General features: G+C 36.9%; 1 long non-coding RNA gene across 1 annotated transcript in view; it reads right to left on the reverse strand.

Annotated features, from left to right (window-relative positions):
• Positions 1 to 3,623: 3,623 nt before the first annotated feature.
• LOC125111976 (uncharacterized) overlaps positions 3,624 to 19,453 on the reverse strand; it is a 40,641-nt gene continuing 24,811 nt past the window's right edge. Inside the window, exon 3 of the long non-coding RNA XR_007130998.1 lies at positions 3,624 to 4,990. This is a non-coding gene — a long non-coding RNA (uncharacterized LOC125111976). The remainder of the gene's footprint in view (positions 4,991 to 19,453) is intronic.

The raw sequence follows: 19,453 nt of genomic DNA on the forward strand, positions 1-19,453 counted from the left end.
ACTGGTACCTACAAGAACCTTCATCTGTATTTCCATTTTCTGGGGTTTCTCTGATCCTTTACACCCACCAAAACTGGGGTGATTTAGATGGCCTGAGGAGCTCTAGGATTTACTGTGGTCATCCAAGGGTCCTCTTGCAAGGTCACTACACCCTTTTTCTAGGAAGGCAGCCTAGCAAGTGAATTGCTTCTTCTGGCTATTTAAATATTTCTCTAGTGGGATCACATAAGATTAGACTGACAGTAGTGCTGACATGATGACTTGAGGTGACTATAATTCTCATTAAAAAAGGGTTCAGGACTCTGAGCTACAACCAGACAACCTTAGGCTTCAACCTCATTGGGTCCATGTGCTGGATTTGTCCATGTGTTCCAAGAATAATGCCACCTTGGGTATATAACATCCAATGTTTTAGAGATGGTCATAGGCACCCTTTACCCTGTGCCCCCCTCCAACTCGACACTAGTACCCACATGGCCTCATCAGGCTATATACCATGTGTTGGTCAGTCTTCTAAGAGTTATCATTCTATTCCTTTTGAAAACTTTGTAGATCATTTTTGATAATGCCAGTGGAGCCTTTAATCAATATCCTCTCTTATTTCCAGTTGATGGTGACCTTGTGCTCTCCTGAGTTATTCTTAAGACATGCTAGAGAAGGGAAGGACATTCCTTGTATGAAGGGACCACTTTTCTTGTTCTGTCCACAGACCTTTTACTTATACTTCCAGCTGGTGGTGGTATGTGAAAACAGGTCATGCTTTAAGGACAAGTGACCACAGCCTCAAGATTCTATGATTGAAAGATGTTATTCTGCTTGACATTTGGTCCTCTTTGAAACAGCACAGTAACATCCCTTGAGAGAGTCCTTGGAAGCCAGTTCCATGGGGAGTTTGATGGATGGTTCAGTGTTATGAGTAATGATGCAACCAGTACTATATTAACGAAATTAGGGAACTATGGTAGCAAGATTTATATTATTTCAGTACAAATAGGTTCTGAAGAGTATGATATTGTGAGTAATAACAGCATTGCTACCTTTTTCTCATGGTGGGGGATATGAGATTGTCCAGCTGTGATACATGGGAAAGGAAAGGACATGAAGCAGTGGCTCCTGGATCTGAGCACAGGGGGACTATGCATGGACACCACAAAGAATCTGCACTTGCACTGATGGAACAATAAACAAATACTTAATACCTCTTCTCCACCATTACTCTCAATCTTCACCAGTAAATAACTAAGCCTCTGATAGGCACATAAATTTATTATACTTTTAATCAAAATGTTTTTGTCCAAGTGTGTAATATACTTGGATCATGGATGCAGCCCTACCTCTCCAGGGTCTGTCTGATGATCCATTCAGATACCTAAAGTTGTGTGAGTCATATTGAAAATGGCAAGGGTATTTGAAATTTATACTATTGACCAAATGATTATTCTCCTCAAAGTAAAAGGAAAGCACATTCTTGTCCTAATTATGGGGAGAGATGAGTAAGAAAGGCAGAAGATTACCAAAAAAGAGGAGAACCATGGCAGGACATTTGTTTGGCTATTTCTCTCTCATTTCAAGCATTCAAACAAATATTATGATTATGAAACTAGCCATAATTCTTGAGAGTTTGAATATGTTTCCTTCATATACACTAAATTACATGTTTGAACTGAAGGCATTTAATGTCATTCACACTATAGACATCATCAAAGGACCACAAAAAGTACCAGGTATACAAATGTGAATAAACTTTGAGCCTATTCTCTACTTCGAGGGGAAGAGAAAAAGAGGTAAATAATTACACAATGTGTTTTGAAAAAAAATATAAAAGAGAAACTAATCTGTATGGGGAAACAGGAGTGAGCATTATCTGTGATAATTTTTTAATAGTTTTATAAAACTAATAGGAGTTTTCAGGGACATAGGCAAGAGAAGTCTAATTCAAGCTGATGGATACATATGCAAATATTAACAGTGACTCTGTCTTTCTGTTTCCCTACTCTCTAACTTAAGATTCCTGAGATATGGAATATTTCATACTAAATTTTAATTAACGTCTGTACTTTAAAATATTTAGAGGGGTATTTCTCAAATTTCCTGACTGTGGAACAGAGTATTATATACTGTGTGTGTGTTTGTGTGTGTGTGTACACACAGGCCCTTGGTATGTTAATAAATGATTTTTGAACCCAATTCCACATCTGATAGAAGTTCCTCTGTAGAGCTGATGTGAATTGCTCTTAGGGTCCCTTTGCCTTGATCTGAACCCTGCTTCAATGCAGTGAGGAAGATATGAAGCTGGAACACTTTCCCAGTGCCTTAAGAATCTCCTCTTATGTCTGACACATTCATATCCTCATTCTCTTAGGACCTCACCATCCTGATTGTTTATGTGGAATTACCAAGAAAGCAAAAGGGAGGGAGGGAAGGAGAAAGGAACTTTCATTGTGAAGCCAGCATGATGGTTTTCTTATTTCCTCACTCAAGACAAATTGATGATTTGGATTCTCTAAACTGGGAAACTTGTTTTAAATTTAAAATAGGCTACATCTTATTGAATTATTTACATGTGTGTGTGTGCATGTGTGTATGTGTGTTTATGTGGTGTGTTTTCTCTATAAGACTCCCACAGTGAGATCCAAAACCCATGTGCCCAACCACTTAAGTGATTTCTTTAATAATATAGGAAGAATAATTCCTGAATTAGGATATTCTTAGCACATTGTTCCACTGTGTACATTATAAATGTAAAGCAGGCACCAGCTCTGTCTCTCCACAGGGAGAATTTATGACATGGTACTATTATAAACCCAAGGATTTTTATAGTGTTTCATTTTATGGTCTGTGCTGCCTAAAATGACCTAAGGTATAATTTTCCTCCCACTGATAGATGCCATCTACAAAGTGCCACTGCTATTGAAGGGTTGGGCTGAATCAGTAAGGAAATAACTCTTACCTTTATGTCTTTTGCTTCTAAGCCCAGGTGGTAATGAAAGGGTGGAACATCAGTAAGAGGTTATTCATTAAGTACCCTTAAATGTGTTTGTAAGTACAGGGAACCAGAAAGACTCATTCTAAGAACAGTTGTGACCATAACTTTTGGTCCTTTGAAGCAATTACCAGAGGTGGTCTCTGTGAATGCTCCCAGAACAAGTGAATTGTCTAAGGGAAAAAAAGTAAATTTTGAAGTAGCTTTTATAGCCTATGTGGTCTCTGAAACCATTAAACACATCATCAGACGTGAGGTCAAGTGCCTGATTATTTCCTCCATGTGCATTTCATCTATATCTCACCTTGGTGATACATGTTAAAAAGAGTTCTGGGGAGAATGCCCATGAATTTGGAAGAATGAACTTTTTTTTTTTTTTCCTTTATAGGGCTGCACCTGTGGCATATGGAGGTTCTCAGGCTAGGGGTCAGATCAGAGCTGTATCTGCTAGTCTACGCCACGGCCACAGAAATGCAGGATATGAGCCACATCTGCAACCTACACCACAGCTCATGGCAATGCAGGACCCTTAACCCACTGAGCGAGGCAAGGGATTGAACCTGCAACCTCATGGTTCCTAATCGGATTCGTTTCTGCTGCGTCACGACGGGAACTCCAAGGAAGAATGGACTTGAATCTGCTTGTGAATAAAATAAACCACTGGTGAGAAAGTCAGTGTATTTCAGTTCAATCATGGCATTTGAGTTTCAGTTCAATCACAGTGACAGGTCAAGATGCATAAATCTTTAGTTGGGCCAATCATTATCAGATGACAAGCATTGCAGTTATCACGTACATAACCACCATATACAAGCATAATATTAATATTAATTGCAAGTTTATCCCACCAATGAACTGGAGCTACCACGATTCTTTTCACTTCCCTCGTTGTTTCATGTTTCTCGTCTGCTGTATTTGTTTTAATGTTTTAGCTGTTTGTCTCTGATCACGTTGATCTCATCTGTTTTTTTCTAATAGTGCTTTAATGCTCACATTTAAATTATCACATTGGCTTATTATGCTCTCCAGGATAAGGACTGTGTCTTCTTCCAGGCAGAACTCCACAATGCCATAGGGAAGGGTTGAGTACACTCCAGAAGCAAAACTGATATTGACAAGCAGTGGCCGTAAGCTTCACATAAAGTGAAAGTCATACCCATAGAGGTAAAAACTGGAAAGTTTTGCCAGAATTGACTACTTAATTTAGTCAGAGAGGTAGTTATGGAAGATAGAAAGGAAGTAGACTTTAAATAAACAGTGTTTTTCTATAGGCCATATGTACTTAAAGTGGGACTTGACTTGATATATGTGATTGACTCTAAATGGAATATTTTCACCACTTGAAAAAGAGGTAAGTAGAAATGTAGTGGTCACTTTATTTGTATGTTTTTGAAAAGTGGATGCCAGTGTGTAAAAGCTAGTACTTCAGGTGTTCAGGTCCAACCAGCAGATGTCTACTGGGTCTACAATCAATTATGAGGAGCTGCCTCTTAAGGAGAGAGCAGAAAGTAAAAGCCTCCTTGGATAAGGCACAGTCTGATACATTGTCCAAGGGGAATACAAATTTTCTTTTCCTTTTTATTTTTTCTAAGATATGAGTATGTCTTGAATTCAAAATTGAATTCTAAATAGTAAAACAGAAAATAAGTATTCAATTTTACTCATCCTATAGATAAAAGGGTACAGTTTATTCTCCACAGCACCAACTTAGCTGTGTATGCTCAGACTTTTTGCACCATTTTGATGAAGTGAAAGTTTAACCAGATTATTCAGCTCAAATTGAGAGAAACTATTCCAGCAGGCAGTCTTCTCTACTAATATGTTGGCTGATCTAATAAAAATTAATAGTTGTCCTCAATGAATTTCTAATCCTAGTTCATCATAGGTCTTACTTGCTTTTTCAATTGGACTACCCAAAAAAGAAGCTGGAAATGAGGAGAATTCTCACTAGGATAAATCCAAGCACAGAAGAGGGCATCTGAGAGCCAATACCAGTTCTCAGCTGTCCTAGAAAAGGAGAAACAATATATGTCTTTAGGGAGTAATATACCACATTGATTAAACACAGCCTCTGGAAGAGGCAAACTGCATTCAGTTACATGTTCACCAATATGGTTTTATGTAAAAGGAGAATATTATATCTCACAAGATAATGCAAGTATTAACTGAGACACAAGTTCTGACATGTAGAAGACACTCAGCAAATATCAATTCTAATTGTATTACCTTAATATAGAAAAACATATGAAAATTCTCATTAGGATCTCTTCTTTTATACAACAGAGATAGCAATATATTTGTTGGTGTGGGCAAACTGCTACTGCTACTTTCTTTATTCTTTTTTATCTTGATAATAAGAAACCTGATTAAAATGCTGGATGTATTTTAAGCTAAAGTATCCAGCCTTGCTTTTTTAAGTATGGCCAGTGAATTGTATGTGGAAGTGTCATGTGACCCTATTGGAAATTATCCTTAGAAGAAGTGGACATAACCTTCTTAATTCCTTTCCTTCATCCTCTTGCTTAGAATTTCAATATAATGGCTGGTGTTCCAGTCACTATTTCAGATCATGAGGATGAATTGTGCAGATCTGTGAACTGCAGTAGTCCATGACAACTTTGTGGAAATGCCATACAAGCCTAGATTGCTGAATTACAAATTAATTTGTATAATGGAAAAATAAACTTTGTTGTTACCTATTATGTGATAGAGAAAGGAACATATTTGTCTTTTCTAAGTCACTTTTACTTTGTTCTTTTTAGTGTTCCACTATATGCAAATATAATCCTAAAGATTTCCCTATATATTCATAAACTGCATTTTCCTGGGAGTGCTGGGCATGTACTGGAAGCTAATAGACACCTAATAATAAACTTTAGGGAAAAAAAATCTGTAAAATTAGTGAATTTTGATATTTTAAAAAAAATAATTAAATCTATTTTAAGTATAAGGGAGTTTTTTATGAAGATAGAATTTTCTTTATTTTGAAATAATAATACATGTTCATTATAGATTAAAAAAAACAATGCAAAACAAAAAAGAATCAGTCATAAGTCAGTGCTTTTTTTTTTTTTTTGCCTTTTAGGGCCGCACCAATGGCATATGGAGGTTCCCAGGTTAAGGGTCTAATTGGAACTGTTGCTGCTGGCCTACGCCACAGCCATAGCGATGCCAGATCCCAGCCATGCCTGCGACCTACACCACAGCTCACAGAAACGCCAGATCCTTAACCCACTGAGCAAGGCCAGGAATCAAACCTGCAACCTCATGGTTACTAGTCGGATTTGTTTCCACTGTACCATGATGGGAACTCCTAAGCCAGTGTATTTTTATGTGTATGTATTGATTTTCTGTGTTTTCTCTTCTTTAGAGAGGAAGATGTGTGTCTGACCAATATTAGAAGTTGAGGACTGTTTTGTCAGAGACAGACAAAAAGATACTTGTTCAATTTTTTTTCAAGCCCAGAAGGAGGACAAGGACCTGTATTAAGTTTACTCCCTTTGTTGCCAAATTAGATACTCAATAGTATTTAGAGAATAGGAAAAGAGTGTTAAGAAAATGTATGCTTCATATAAATTTTGACTTATATTTCTAAAAGTGAATTCTCTAGCCTGATATTAGCTAGAAGATTTACCCCATCTTGAAATGGCTTTTTAAAGTGCTCTGTCATCAAGGCTATAGTTTACTTAAAATGCTTTCAATAACAAGTGAAAGTCAAAAGTCCAATGTGGAAGAGCAGCACCAGTTGAGGAAATCAAATGTCCATCCACCAATTGCCCTAAATTCTACCTTTACCTCAACTTCAAGTATTATACTGGTTCCTCTCCACTGTTCACCAGAATAACTTTCACTTCACACATAGAAAATCACAGAGTCCATATTATATTTGGTAGCAATTTTCCAAAATTTCTGACATATACTTTAAAATATTCCCAAGTAGTCAGTGGTAATAAAGATATTTCCTACACTTATACCATTTTGATGTCAGTCACACTTTGAAACCTTGTAGGAAAGGTTTTGCCTCGCTCTTCATCTCATCAACTCTTACTCATAATTCAAGTCTAGTTTAAATGTAAAATCCTTAGGAAAGATTTTCCCAATCTAAAAATTGAGTTATTTTCCTCCATTGCACACTTCCACTGTACCTCATAGTTTTCCTTGTCGTAACTCATCATACATTTAATAAAATCACTGTTTACTAATTTATCTAATGTACATATTCCCAGTAGAATGTACTTTGCTTTAGCGCATGGGCCAAGTAAACTCTGTTTACTACTGTATCCTGAGTATAGTAATTTACTGAGCAGAGTATTTGGCATTTTAGGAAGTCCACTATAAATATTTACTCAATGACTAATTGAATTAGTGCATGTCAATAAGCTTGAAATAGAAAGTACATTTAAAATGGACTAAGTTATCTTCTATTAAACAACAAAATGCAACGGAGTAAATTTTAAGGATCTAATTGGCTTAATTGAATGATTCATGAATCAGGCAGCATTCCATCTAGCAAGGAGAAAGGAGCTCTGAAGAGCTGTACAAAGTAGAAGGCTTTTATAGGCAAAAGGGAAAAGGTGTAAGGAAAGAGCACATTACCTCCTTTCTCATCTTCCTTCGGTTTATTACTTACAGGTCCAGAAAATTACATGGCACACCTATGGCCACATAGCAAAGTCATGAGGCAGGAGGTTGGGGAAGGGGGGCAAGTGAGGAAGGCCTGAGGATCCAGTTTTATTGAGGTTGAGAGTGAGGACCTAGTATTTAATGGACTCACATTAAATGGACATTATTGGTGAATTTAAAACACAAGATCAGGTATTTAATCCACAAGAAGAGAAAAAACAAGCCTCCTAAAATGATCAGTTATCAAAATCATCCAAGATCTTTTAAGTAAAGGGTGGGGGCAAGGAACCACCTGGCTCTTTTCTAGGTATGTCTGGCAATGCTGTTGTTATTGGAGATAGTCGTCTCTGAAGTGAATACCTTGGAAATCAAAACTTAGGTCAGGCACTTATACAACAAAAAGAAAAGCTAACTGTCAGGGCTTATTCTTATATAAGTGGACTTATATAAGATACATTAGGTAATTAAAGGGCAAAATCAGCCTTTGGATATGTGAATCTCCAAAGGATGGGTAAATGGTAATTCTTAATAGCCAATATTATTAAAAGAAATCTGTACTTACCATTTGACATGTTTCATTATGCTTAAACATTGCATTAACTCTCTGAAAGTTATGGTTCTGTCCATATATTATGTATGAGGAAAAATCTCAGAAACGTTAGCAATTAGCCCCAAGTCAGACAACTCTTGATGGTTGGCACCAGGAATTAAATTAGGGTATATATGGAGGATATTTCATCTTCACCCAAACCACAGCAAAAACCCATGTGAGATCATATCCCTACTAAATATATGTTAGACAATCTTGAGACTAGATTAGAGAAATCATATTCTCTAAGTGACTAAAAGCAAAGACTCTGGAAAAAAATTATCCAGGTTCAAACAGCAGCTCCACAACCCCCTGATTCTGCCACCTGGGATAAGTACCTTAATCCCTCAGTCCCTCAGGTAATCCATCTCCAAAAATGGATAATGGAAAGTACCCAATTCAAAGGATTTCTCAGGATTTGCTCCTTTTCAATATAAAGTTAACTGACCACCTTTGTGGTATATGTTCCTGATTTAGGAGTTCAATTTACCCAGACATTAATGAACTGTAAATGTATAACTGTCTATCTGAAATATGTTAGAATAAATTAAAAACACCATAAACTTGGCAAATGTTTCCGACCTACTAAATTTCCTTGTCACATTTAAACTTGCCATCAGTGTCTTTAGAATTGTCTAGGTATATTAGTGTGTTGTCTAAAAACAGTGATAGTTTTTAATTCTTCTTTCCCAATTTGGATTCCTTCTATTTTTTTTTCTTCTCTGATTGCCATGGTCAGGACTTCCAAAACAGTGTTGAATAACAGTAGTGAAAGTTGATATCCTTGTCTTGTTCCTGATCTTAGCAGAAATGCTTTCAGTTTTTCACCATTGAAAAGATGTTAGCTGTGGGTTTGTCATAGTTTGTGGTATATTATACTGAGATAAGTTCTCTCTATGCCCTCTTTCTGGAGAATTTTTATCAGAAACAGGTGATAAATTTTGTCAAAATCTTTTTCTGCGTCTATTGAGATGATCATATAGTTTTCAGTTTGTTAATGTTGGTATATCACACTGATTTGCATATCCTGAAGAATCCTTGTATCCCTGGGATAAATCTCATTTGATCATGGTGTATCAAATGAGATTTAGATACATATATAGTTGGGTTTGGTTTGCTAATATTTTGTTGAGGACTTTTGCATCCATGTTGATCAGTGATACTGGACTGTAATCTTTTTTTTGTGCTATCTTTCTGATTTGGTGTTAGGGTGAAGGTGGCCTAATAGAATGAGCTGGGGAGTGTTCCTCCTGCAGTTTTTAGGAAGAGTTCAGAAGAAGAGGTGTTAACCATTTCTGAATGTTGATAGAATTTGCCTGTGAAACCATTGCGTCCTGGACTTTTGTTTTTTGGAGACTTTTAAATCACTTTTTCAATTTCAGTACTTGTGATTGGTCTCTTCATATTTTCTATTTCTTCCTGGTTTGGTCTTTGTAGGTTATACCTTTGTAAGACTCTGTTCATTTCTTCTAGGTTGTCAATTTTATTGGCATATCGTTGTTTATAGTAGTTATTTATGATCCCTTGTATTTCTGTGGTGTCAGTTGTAACTTCTCATTTTTCATTTCTAATTTTATTCTTTTGAACCCTCTCCCTTTTTTTCTTGATGATTTTTTTTTTCTTGATGACTAAAGGTTTATCAACTGTGTTGATCTTTTCAAAGAACCAAATTGTGGCTTCACTACCAGAAAACTGTTAGAGTTCATCAATGAATTTGGTAAAGTTGCAGGATACAAAATTAATACACAGAAATCTCTGGCATTTCTATATACTAAAAATAAAAGATCATAAAGAGAAAGTAGGGAAACCATCCTATTTACCACTGTACCATAAAGAATAAAATGCTGGAGTTTCCGTCGTTGCTCAGTGGTTAACAAATCTGACTAGGAACCATGAGGTTGTGGGTTCGATCCCTGGCCTTGCTCAGAGGGTTAATGATTCAGCGTTGCTGTGAGCTGTAGTGTAGGTTGCAGACATGGCTTGGATCCTGTGTTGCTGTGGCTGTGGCGTAGGTCAGTGGCTATAGCTCCCATTAGACCCCTAGCCTGGGAACCTCCATATGCCACAGGAGCGGCCCTAACAAAGACAAAAAAAAAAAAAAAAGAATAAAATGCCTAGGAATAAACCTATCTAAAGAGACAAAAGATCTGTACTCTGAAAAGTATAAGATGCTAATGATAGAAATCAAAGATGACACACACATGGAAAGATAATACCATATTCCTGAATTGAAAAAAATCAGTATTGTTAAAATGATTGTATTACCCAAGGCAATCTACAGATCTAAAGCAATCCCTATCAACATACCAATGACATTCTTCACAGAACTAGAACAAAATATTTTAAAATTTGTATGGGAACACAAAAGACCACAAATAACTAAAGCAATATTGAAAAAGACAATCAGAACTGGCAGAATTAGGACCTCTTACTTCAGCCTATACGACAAAGCTACAGTCATCAAAACAGTGTGCTACTGGCATGAAAACAGAAATATAGATCAATGGAATAAAATAGAAAGCCTAGAAAGAAACTGAAGCATGTATGTAACCTAATCTGTGACAAAATAGGCAAGAACATACAGTGAAGGAAAGAAAGTCTCTTCAGTAAGTAGTGTTGGGAAAACTGGACAGCTACATGTAAAAGAATGAAATTAGAACAGCCTTTTAACACCATACACAAAAATAAATTCAAAATGGGTTAAAGACAAAAATGTAAGGACAGATACTCTAAAACTCCTAGAGTAAAACATAGGCAGAATATTCTTTTACATAAATGACAGCAATATCTTCTTTGATTCACCTCCTAGAATAATGACAATAAAAAAATAAACCAGTAGGACCTAATTAAACTCAAAAGCTTTTGCACAGTGAAGGAAAAAAAGGATAACCCACAATATTGGAGAGAACATTTGTAAACAATGCAACCAACAAGGGCCTAATCTCCGAAATATGCAAACAACACACAAACTCAACAGCAGCAAAAAAACAAACAACCCAATCAAAAAATGATCAGAAGACCTAAAGAGACATTTCTCCAAAGACATACAGATAGCCAGTTGGCACATGAAAAGATGCCCAACATCACTAATTATTACAGAAAAACAAATCAAAACTACAATGAGGTACCATCTCATACCAGTCTAAATGGACATAATTAACAAGTCAACAAATAAATGCTGGAGAGGGTGTGGAGAAAAGGAACCTCCTTTCACTTTTGGCAGTAAAGTAAAAACAGTACAAATACTCTGGAAAACAATATGGCGGTTCCTCAGAAAACTGAATATAGAATTACCATAGGATCCAACAATTCCACTCTTGGACATATATCTGGACAAAACTACAATTCAAAAATATATATGCACCTGTATGTTCATAGCTGCACAATTCACAATAGCCAAGAGACAGAAACAACCTAAATGTATATCAAAAGATGAATGTATTAAGGGTTATGGCACATATATACAATGGAATACTACTCAGCCATAAAAAAAGAACAAAATAATGCCATTTGCAACAACATGGATACAACTGGAGATTCTCATACTAAGTGAAGCAAGTTAGAAAGGCTAATACCATATTATATCACTTATATGTGGAATCTAAGTTATGGCACCAATGAACTATCAACAAAACAGAAACAGGCTAACAAACAGAGAATAGATTTGTGGTTGCCAAAGGGGAGGAAGGAGGGAATTGGATGAATGGGGAGTTTGGGGTTGATAGATGCAAACTATTACATTTAGAATGGATAAGCAATGAGATCCCACTGTATATAGCACAGGGAACTATATCCAATTTCTTGGGATAGAACATGATGGAAGATGGTATGAGAAAAAGAATGTATGAATGAATCACTATGCTGTACAGTAAAAACTGGTACAATGTTGTAAATTATCTTCACTTTAATTTAAAAAATATAAGTTTGCCATCAGTAATCAACATGTCTAAAGTTCTCTACGCCATCAAGATTAAGATACTATCAACTCTCATTCCAAGGATTATTTTACTTTCATGCTACTCAGATTGCAATGTGCCCAAACATATAGAATAATTAGTATAAAAACTGTAAACTACAATCAATGAAAAGTCTAGATAAAATTTATAGAGTCTAATATCAAATTTAGTGAATTTTAAAAGATTCGACTCTGATTATACAGGAAATAGAAAAATCACCCAAAATGCATTTTCCTCAGAAAAAAATGTCATTTTTAACGGCTGAACTAAAATATTGAATAATAATAGTTCAGAGATGATTTGGTTCTCTTTTACAAAGTTTCTTCTCAAAGACTGTACTTTAGAACTCTGACACAGAATTTCAGTTCCCATCATAACTTTATTTTAGCAATGCAAAAAACAGGCATAAAATATGTATAGATTCATTTACCCAAGGGCTACACCAGATTCAACTAATTTTTACCCAAATATACTTTCTACTATGTCTAGAAGAACCAGATTTTTTGTTTGTTTGTTTTGTTTTTTGTCTTTTTGCCTTTTCTAGGGCCGCTCTTGCGGCATATGGAGATTCCCAGGCTAGGGGTCCAATCATAGCTGTAGCCACCGGCCTACACCAGAGCCACAGCAACATGGGATCCGAGCCGCATCTGCAACCTACACCACAGCTCACGGCAACGCCAGATCATTAACCCACTGAGCAAGGCCAGGGATCGAACCCGCAACTTCATGGTTCCTAGTCGGATTTGTTAACCACTGCGCCACGATGGGAACTCCAGATTTGTTGTTGTTGTTGTTTAATTTTGTGGCTATACCTGCAGTACATGTAAGTTCTTGAGCCAGGGGTAGAATTGGAGCTGCAGCTGGGGCCCGTGCCACAGACACAGCAACAGTGGATCTGAGCTGCATCTGTGACCTATAAGACACAGCTTGCAGCAAATGCAAGATTCTTACGCTACTGAGTAAGGCCAGGGATCTAACCCATAAGCTTAAAGAAATAACACTGGGACCTTAACCCACTGAGTTACAGTGGGAACTCCTATCATTGATTGTTTTTAATACCCCTTGCATTGTGTGATATATATTATATATATATATTATATTTAAGTATATGAAAGAACCAGTAATTTTATTTAATTTTTTAAGATTTTTATTTTTCTATTATATTAAAATACATTTCTAATTATAATAGAAATTTTCTATATTTCTAATGTATATAGAAAATTTTTATTTACTATATATATAGTATTGTGTTTGTGTGTGTGTGTGTGTGTGTGTGTGTATACTCATTCTTTTTCTCACATTATCCTCCATTGTGTTCCATCACAAGTGACTACATATAGTTCTCTGTACTATACAGCAGGACATTATCCACTCCAAGTGCAATAGTTTGCATCTACTAATCCCAAGCTCCCAGTTCATCCTACTCCCTCCTCATCCCTCTTGGCAACCACAAGTCTGACTCCAAGTCCATGACTTTGTTTCTTTTTGGTAGATATGTTTGTTAGTGCCACATATTTGATTCCAGATATGTGATATCATATGGTCTTTCTCTTTCTGACTTCACTTAGTGTAAGAGTCTCTAGTTCCATCCATTTTACTGCAAATAGCATTATTTTGTTCTTTTTATGGCTGAGTAGTATTCCATTGTGTATATATACATCTTCTTAATCCATTCATCTATTGATAGACATTTAGGTTATTTCCAAGTCTTGGCTATTGTGAATAGTGCTGCTACGAACATTTGGGTACATGTATCTTTTTCAAGGAATGTTTTGTCCAGATATATGCCCAGCAGAGGGATTTCTGGGTCATATGGTAGTTCTATATTAGGTTTCGGAGGTGCCTCCATATTGTTTTCCATAGTTGCTGTACCAATTTACATACCAACCAACAGTGAAGGAGGGTACCTTTTTCTTCATACCCTCTTCAGCATTAGTTATTTGTTGACTTGTTAACGATGGCCATTATGACTGGTGTGAAGTGGTACCTCATTGTAGTTTCAATTTACTTTTCTCTAATAATTAGTGACGTTGAGCATTTTTTCATGTGCTTTGGCCCTTTGTATGCCTTCTTTGGTGAAATGCCATTTTTCATTGGGTTGTTTGCTCTTTAGCTTTTGAGTTGTTTGTATATTTTGGAGATTATGCCCTTGTTGGTTACATTGTTTGAAATTATATTCTAATATTCCACATATTGTCTTTTTTAATTGCTTTTAAGTTTGTTTTAAATTAATCAAAGAATTTTATTACGGTTATACTTGGACAACAAACATAACAACCAAATTTTATAGTATTTCCTACTCAAATGCCTAGCGCATGCCCCCACCCCGCAACCTGTCTCACTTGGAAACCATAAGTTTTTCAATATCCATGAGTCAATATCTGTTTTGCAAAGTTCATTGTGTCCTTTTTTTCAGATTCCACATGCAACTGATAGCATATGTTGTTTGTGTCTTGCTAATTTCACTTAGCGTGATAATTTCTAAGTCCATCCATGTTATTGCAAATGCCCTTCTTTCCTTTTAATGGCTGAGTAATATTCTGTTGTGTATATGTACCACTTCTTCTTTATCCACTCCTCTGTCCATGGACATTTAGGTTGTCTCCATGTCCTGGCTATTGTACATAGTTCTGCAATGAACAATGGAGTGCATGTGTCTTTTCCAGTCATGGTTTTCTCTGGAGAGAGGCCCATGAGTGGGATTGCTGGATCAAGTGGTAATTCTATTTTTAGTTTTCTGAGGAATTTCCATAGTGTTTTCCACAGTGGTTACACCAATTTACATTCTCACCAACAGTGTACTAGTGTTCCCTTTTCTCCACACCCTTTCCAGCATTGACTGTTGGTAAACTTTTTGATGATGGCTATTCTGGCTTTTGTAAGGTGGTACCTCATATTGGTTTTGATTTGCATTTCTCTAATAATGAGTGATATTGAATATCTTTTCATATGTTTTTTGGCCATCTGTATGTCTTTGGAGAATTGTCTGTTTAGATCTTCTGCCCATTTTTTGATGGGGTTGTTCATTTTTTTTTTGCATTGAGCTGCATAATGTGTTTATAAATTTGGAGATTATTCCCTTGTCAATTGCTTCATTTGCAAATATTTTCTCCCATTCTGTGAGTTGTCCTTTTGTTTAGGGTTTCATTTGCTGTGCAGAAACTTTTAAGTTTAATTAAGTCCCATTTGTTTATTTTTGTTTTTATTGTCATTACTCTAAGAGGTGGATGTTGCTGTCATTTATGTCTGGTACCACTTCACAGATCCCTAGAAATGGTGGGGCACACCCACCTCTGATGTCTGAGATGACTGCTGTGGTTTGCCCCTGTTGCCTATAGACCATGTAAGATTCACAGCACTGCATTTAGTGCCCAGCTGCCCTTAGCCCACACAAGAGGTGTCAGGCCACCTGTAGCCCACACAAGAGGCGCCCCTCACCCATAGCCTATGCAAGCGGCACCTCACCAACTGCAGCCTGCACCAGAGGTGCCCCGCCCTATGAAAGTACACATGTGTACAGGGGAAGATATTCCTATGGCAGTCCACCCCTCCTTCTTTTGCCCTCCCCAACCATAGTCCCTTGCTTCTCCTGTGGGTCCAGACCCCCTCTTGGTTTCGCTCCACTGTGACACTCAGCTCCCCAGCCCAGTCCCCTAGTCCCTCAGGCTGTCTCCACACAGAAAACCCCAGTACTTTCCCCAGAACTGACTTCTGGAGCCTGAGTCTTAGCGCCCAACCCCTGCCCAAGCAGTTCAGGCTGTGGTGTCAGGGGGCAGTGGTACAGATGGTCTGTGCAGCTCTCACTCTGCTTTGCCCTCCTCTGTTCAGCTGCTGTGCTTTTCTCCAAGACTCTTAGATCCCTCCATCTTGTCTGATTTCCCAGTTGGTTAGGTGGCTTCCCAGGTGCATTCCTTTCCTCTTTAACAACTCCCTGTCAGTAGTGCTAGTCCCATCCTGGTTCCTTTTCTCTCTCTCTCTCTTTTATTCCCTTTCATTTTACCCTGTTATGTGGAGGGTATCTTGCCCTTTTTGGAGTTTTAAGTTCTTCTGACAGCATTCAGTAGATGTTCTATGAGAACTGTTGTACATGTACATTTTTTTTAATGTGTTTTTAAGAGAAGGTGAGTGCCATGTCTTACTCCTCTGCCATCTTGATCCTTCTCCCAGAACCAGTAATTTTATGAATCTTATTTTTTTTCATTTTCTTCAAGTGACATCATTGAAACAGAGTAGCTCAGCTTGAAGATGGATGGGATCCTTTGGGATCCCATCTATGCAGAAGAAAGTTTGAAAACTATTGGTTTATATGCTGTTCAAAATAAATCCTAAACTGGGTTCCCTAGCAAGTGGTTCCTAAGGCAAGTATTTAAACAGCTGATGCTTTATTTAGGAAGTGAAAAGCCAGGGCAGCTAGAATGAAGATTAAAGGAAATGAGGGGCAAAAAATGTAAAGTGATGTAAAGTAAAGTAATGCATTAATACATTTGTTACTGGTTCACACATAGCCATGAAGAAACACAGTGAATCCCTCATCATATATGTTCACTTAACACAAGGAACTCTCAAAAGACTATTGGAAGAAATTATGACTTTGAGCAGTTCATGGAACAAAAAAGAAGAAAGAATGTATCTCTCTGATTCCCTACTTTTTCCCTTAGTGGTCCAAGTTCACCCCAAGTGTATTTAACTTCCTTATCCTTCTGGATGGTATCATCAAGTTTCTGTCTGCCTCTTAGCCATGACAAATATTCTTCCCTGTGGTATGGTGTTTTATTTTAGCCTAGGAATGAAAAAGGGAGCCATATAGTCCGTGTTCACAGCTGGTTGGCTCAGCTAAGTAGTAGTGGCTAAAGAGGAGGGCCTAACTCTACCACTGACTGGCTCCTATGGTTGAAGTTCAGCCTGCCCAGGAGTTAGAGAGGGCTGAGGCAGTCTGAGATGGCATCAAAAGATTTATGAATGATGTAGAATCTTATGTATTAAAAAAATTGTTCTTAACACATTGTAATGCCTGGAATTCCTGAGCAGAAAAAATTTTGCAGTTCAATTTGTTATGAGTACATCTTCATTCATCATATCTTTCCAATTTCAAATCATTCTCTTCCTATACTGCCCTTCTTTGTTAATCATATCACTGTAATTACACCACTGTCTTATCAAAAATGTGACAGAAAATGAATGTCATCCCCTCATCCAATTTGTTACTAATTCCTAACAATTCTGCCACATATAAATCTCTCAAATTTGTCCCTGCCAATATCCTCAGTAACTTCCATAGATGACTCACCTTCTCTTACTTTGATTTTATGAGTCAAAGTCCACCCCTAAAAAATATGCTGAAGTCCTAATTCCCAGTATCTGTGAATGTACTGGGGGACCTTATCTGGATATAGGTTATTTATAGACATAAACAATTGAAGGCTAAGTCATAATGGATTAAGGTGTGCCCTAATCCAAAATGACTAGTGTCCTTATAAGAAGAGGAGAGCAGATACAGCTGCACAGGTGGAATGCCATTAAGAGGGAAACAGAGACTGGAATAATGCAATTGTAAGCCAAGGAACACCCAGGATTGATAGCCACCTCCAGAAACCAGTAAGAAACTAAGAATCCTTCACTTAGGATTTCAGGGAGAGCATAGTTGCTGACCCCTTGATTCTAGACTTCTTGCCTCCAGAATTTTAAAAGAATTAATTTCTGTTGTTGTAAACCATGTTTATGATACTTTGAAGCTCTGGACCTTCAGTCTTTCAGTGCTCACAGTCATTCATCACTCTCTAGTATCCACTATGTCTCAAAGGCTCTTTGTGATCTGGTTCCTTGTTTGCTTCTGATGGAATCTAAAATATGACATAAGTGAACCTGTCTATGAAACAGAAACACTCAGACATGACAAGCAGACTTGTGGTTGCCAAGGGGGAGTTAGTTGAGAGAGGGATGGAGTGGGAGGCTGGGTTAGTAAATATAAGCTATTGTATATGGAATAAATGATAACTCCTACTGTATAGCACAGGGAACTACATTCATTATCCTATGATAAAGCATAATCGAAAATACTATTTTAAGAAATGTGTGTGTTTGTGTGTGTGTGTATGTGTGTGTGTGCAGCATTTTTACTGCATCTCCAAACAGTCTTCAAAAACTTTTGGCAGTATACCATTGTAGAAGAAAACCACAGCTAGTGGGCTCAGTAAGATTTCATCTGAAACTCTTTGGAATTGGGGTTAGTACTAGGTCAGTACCCTTGCAAAAGTTTATGCATAACAGAGAGTGTGATTAATATGTAGTACAAATTAATATTGGCTTACCAGAATATGAGATTCAAAGATGGTAAAAGAGAATGCTTGAATATGGAGGTGAGAAAGAAAAACAACCAAGTTAGAAGACCTAGACTCCACAATAAGAGGTAATCATCTTAAGCACAGGAATCTCTATCTTGGAAATAGTCTATGGCATCCAGTCTGTATAGCAAAGCGTGGAGCAGCATGTACACATGATGAAAGAAGTCAAACATTACACAATTCCAGTTATAAATAAGAACTAGAGATATAATGTACACATGATTAATATAATTAACACTGTTGTGTGTTATATATTAAAATTGTTAAGAGAGTAAATCCCAAGTCCCCATCATAAGAAAAAAAAATCTTTTTTTTAAAATTTTGTATGTATATGAAATGATGGATGCTCACTAAACTTACTGTGGTCATCATTTTATTATGAATGTAATCAAATCATTATACTGTACACCTTACACTTATACAGTGCTGATTGTTGATTATATCTCAATAAAACTGGAAGAAAAATCCAATTTAATATGATGGTAAACATAAGGGGAAATGAATGGCTACATTGAAAAAAATTAATAGATTTCTTAACTAAAGAAAAGAATTAAAAGAAAATTATCTTTTTTTTTAGAGATATCAATAGCTAGGGGATCTTACATGTCTGAAGCAAAATGGTCCTGGCCTGACATCCTGCATGGATGTGGATGGCAGGTGGTAAGCAAGACATGACAGCAGTCTTCCCTGGGGAGCCAAAAGAAATTTCTCTTTATTACTCTCAAGATTGATACTACCGAATCCTTGTCCAAATGTCCACATTGTCTTGTGGCAAACAATTTTTTCAACATGTTTTTATTTAAATGTCAAAAGCATAACATTGGAGAAAGCTCATACAAAACACAAACTATGTGCCCCCCTCTTTCCTACTCCAAGTTCCACTTCCTAGAAGCAGTCCCTGTAAACAATGCATATTATTAGGACTTTCTGGTAGTTGTCTCCATCTTTCTTACATTCTTTT

The sequence above is a fragment of the Phacochoerus africanus genome, chromosome 11, assembly GCF_016906955.1.
Source record: "Phacochoerus africanus isolate WHEZ1 chromosome 11, ROS_Pafr_v1, whole genome shotgun sequence".
Lineage (NCBI taxonomy): Eukaryota > Metazoa > Chordata > Mammalia > Artiodactyla > Suidae > Phacochoerus > Phacochoerus africanus.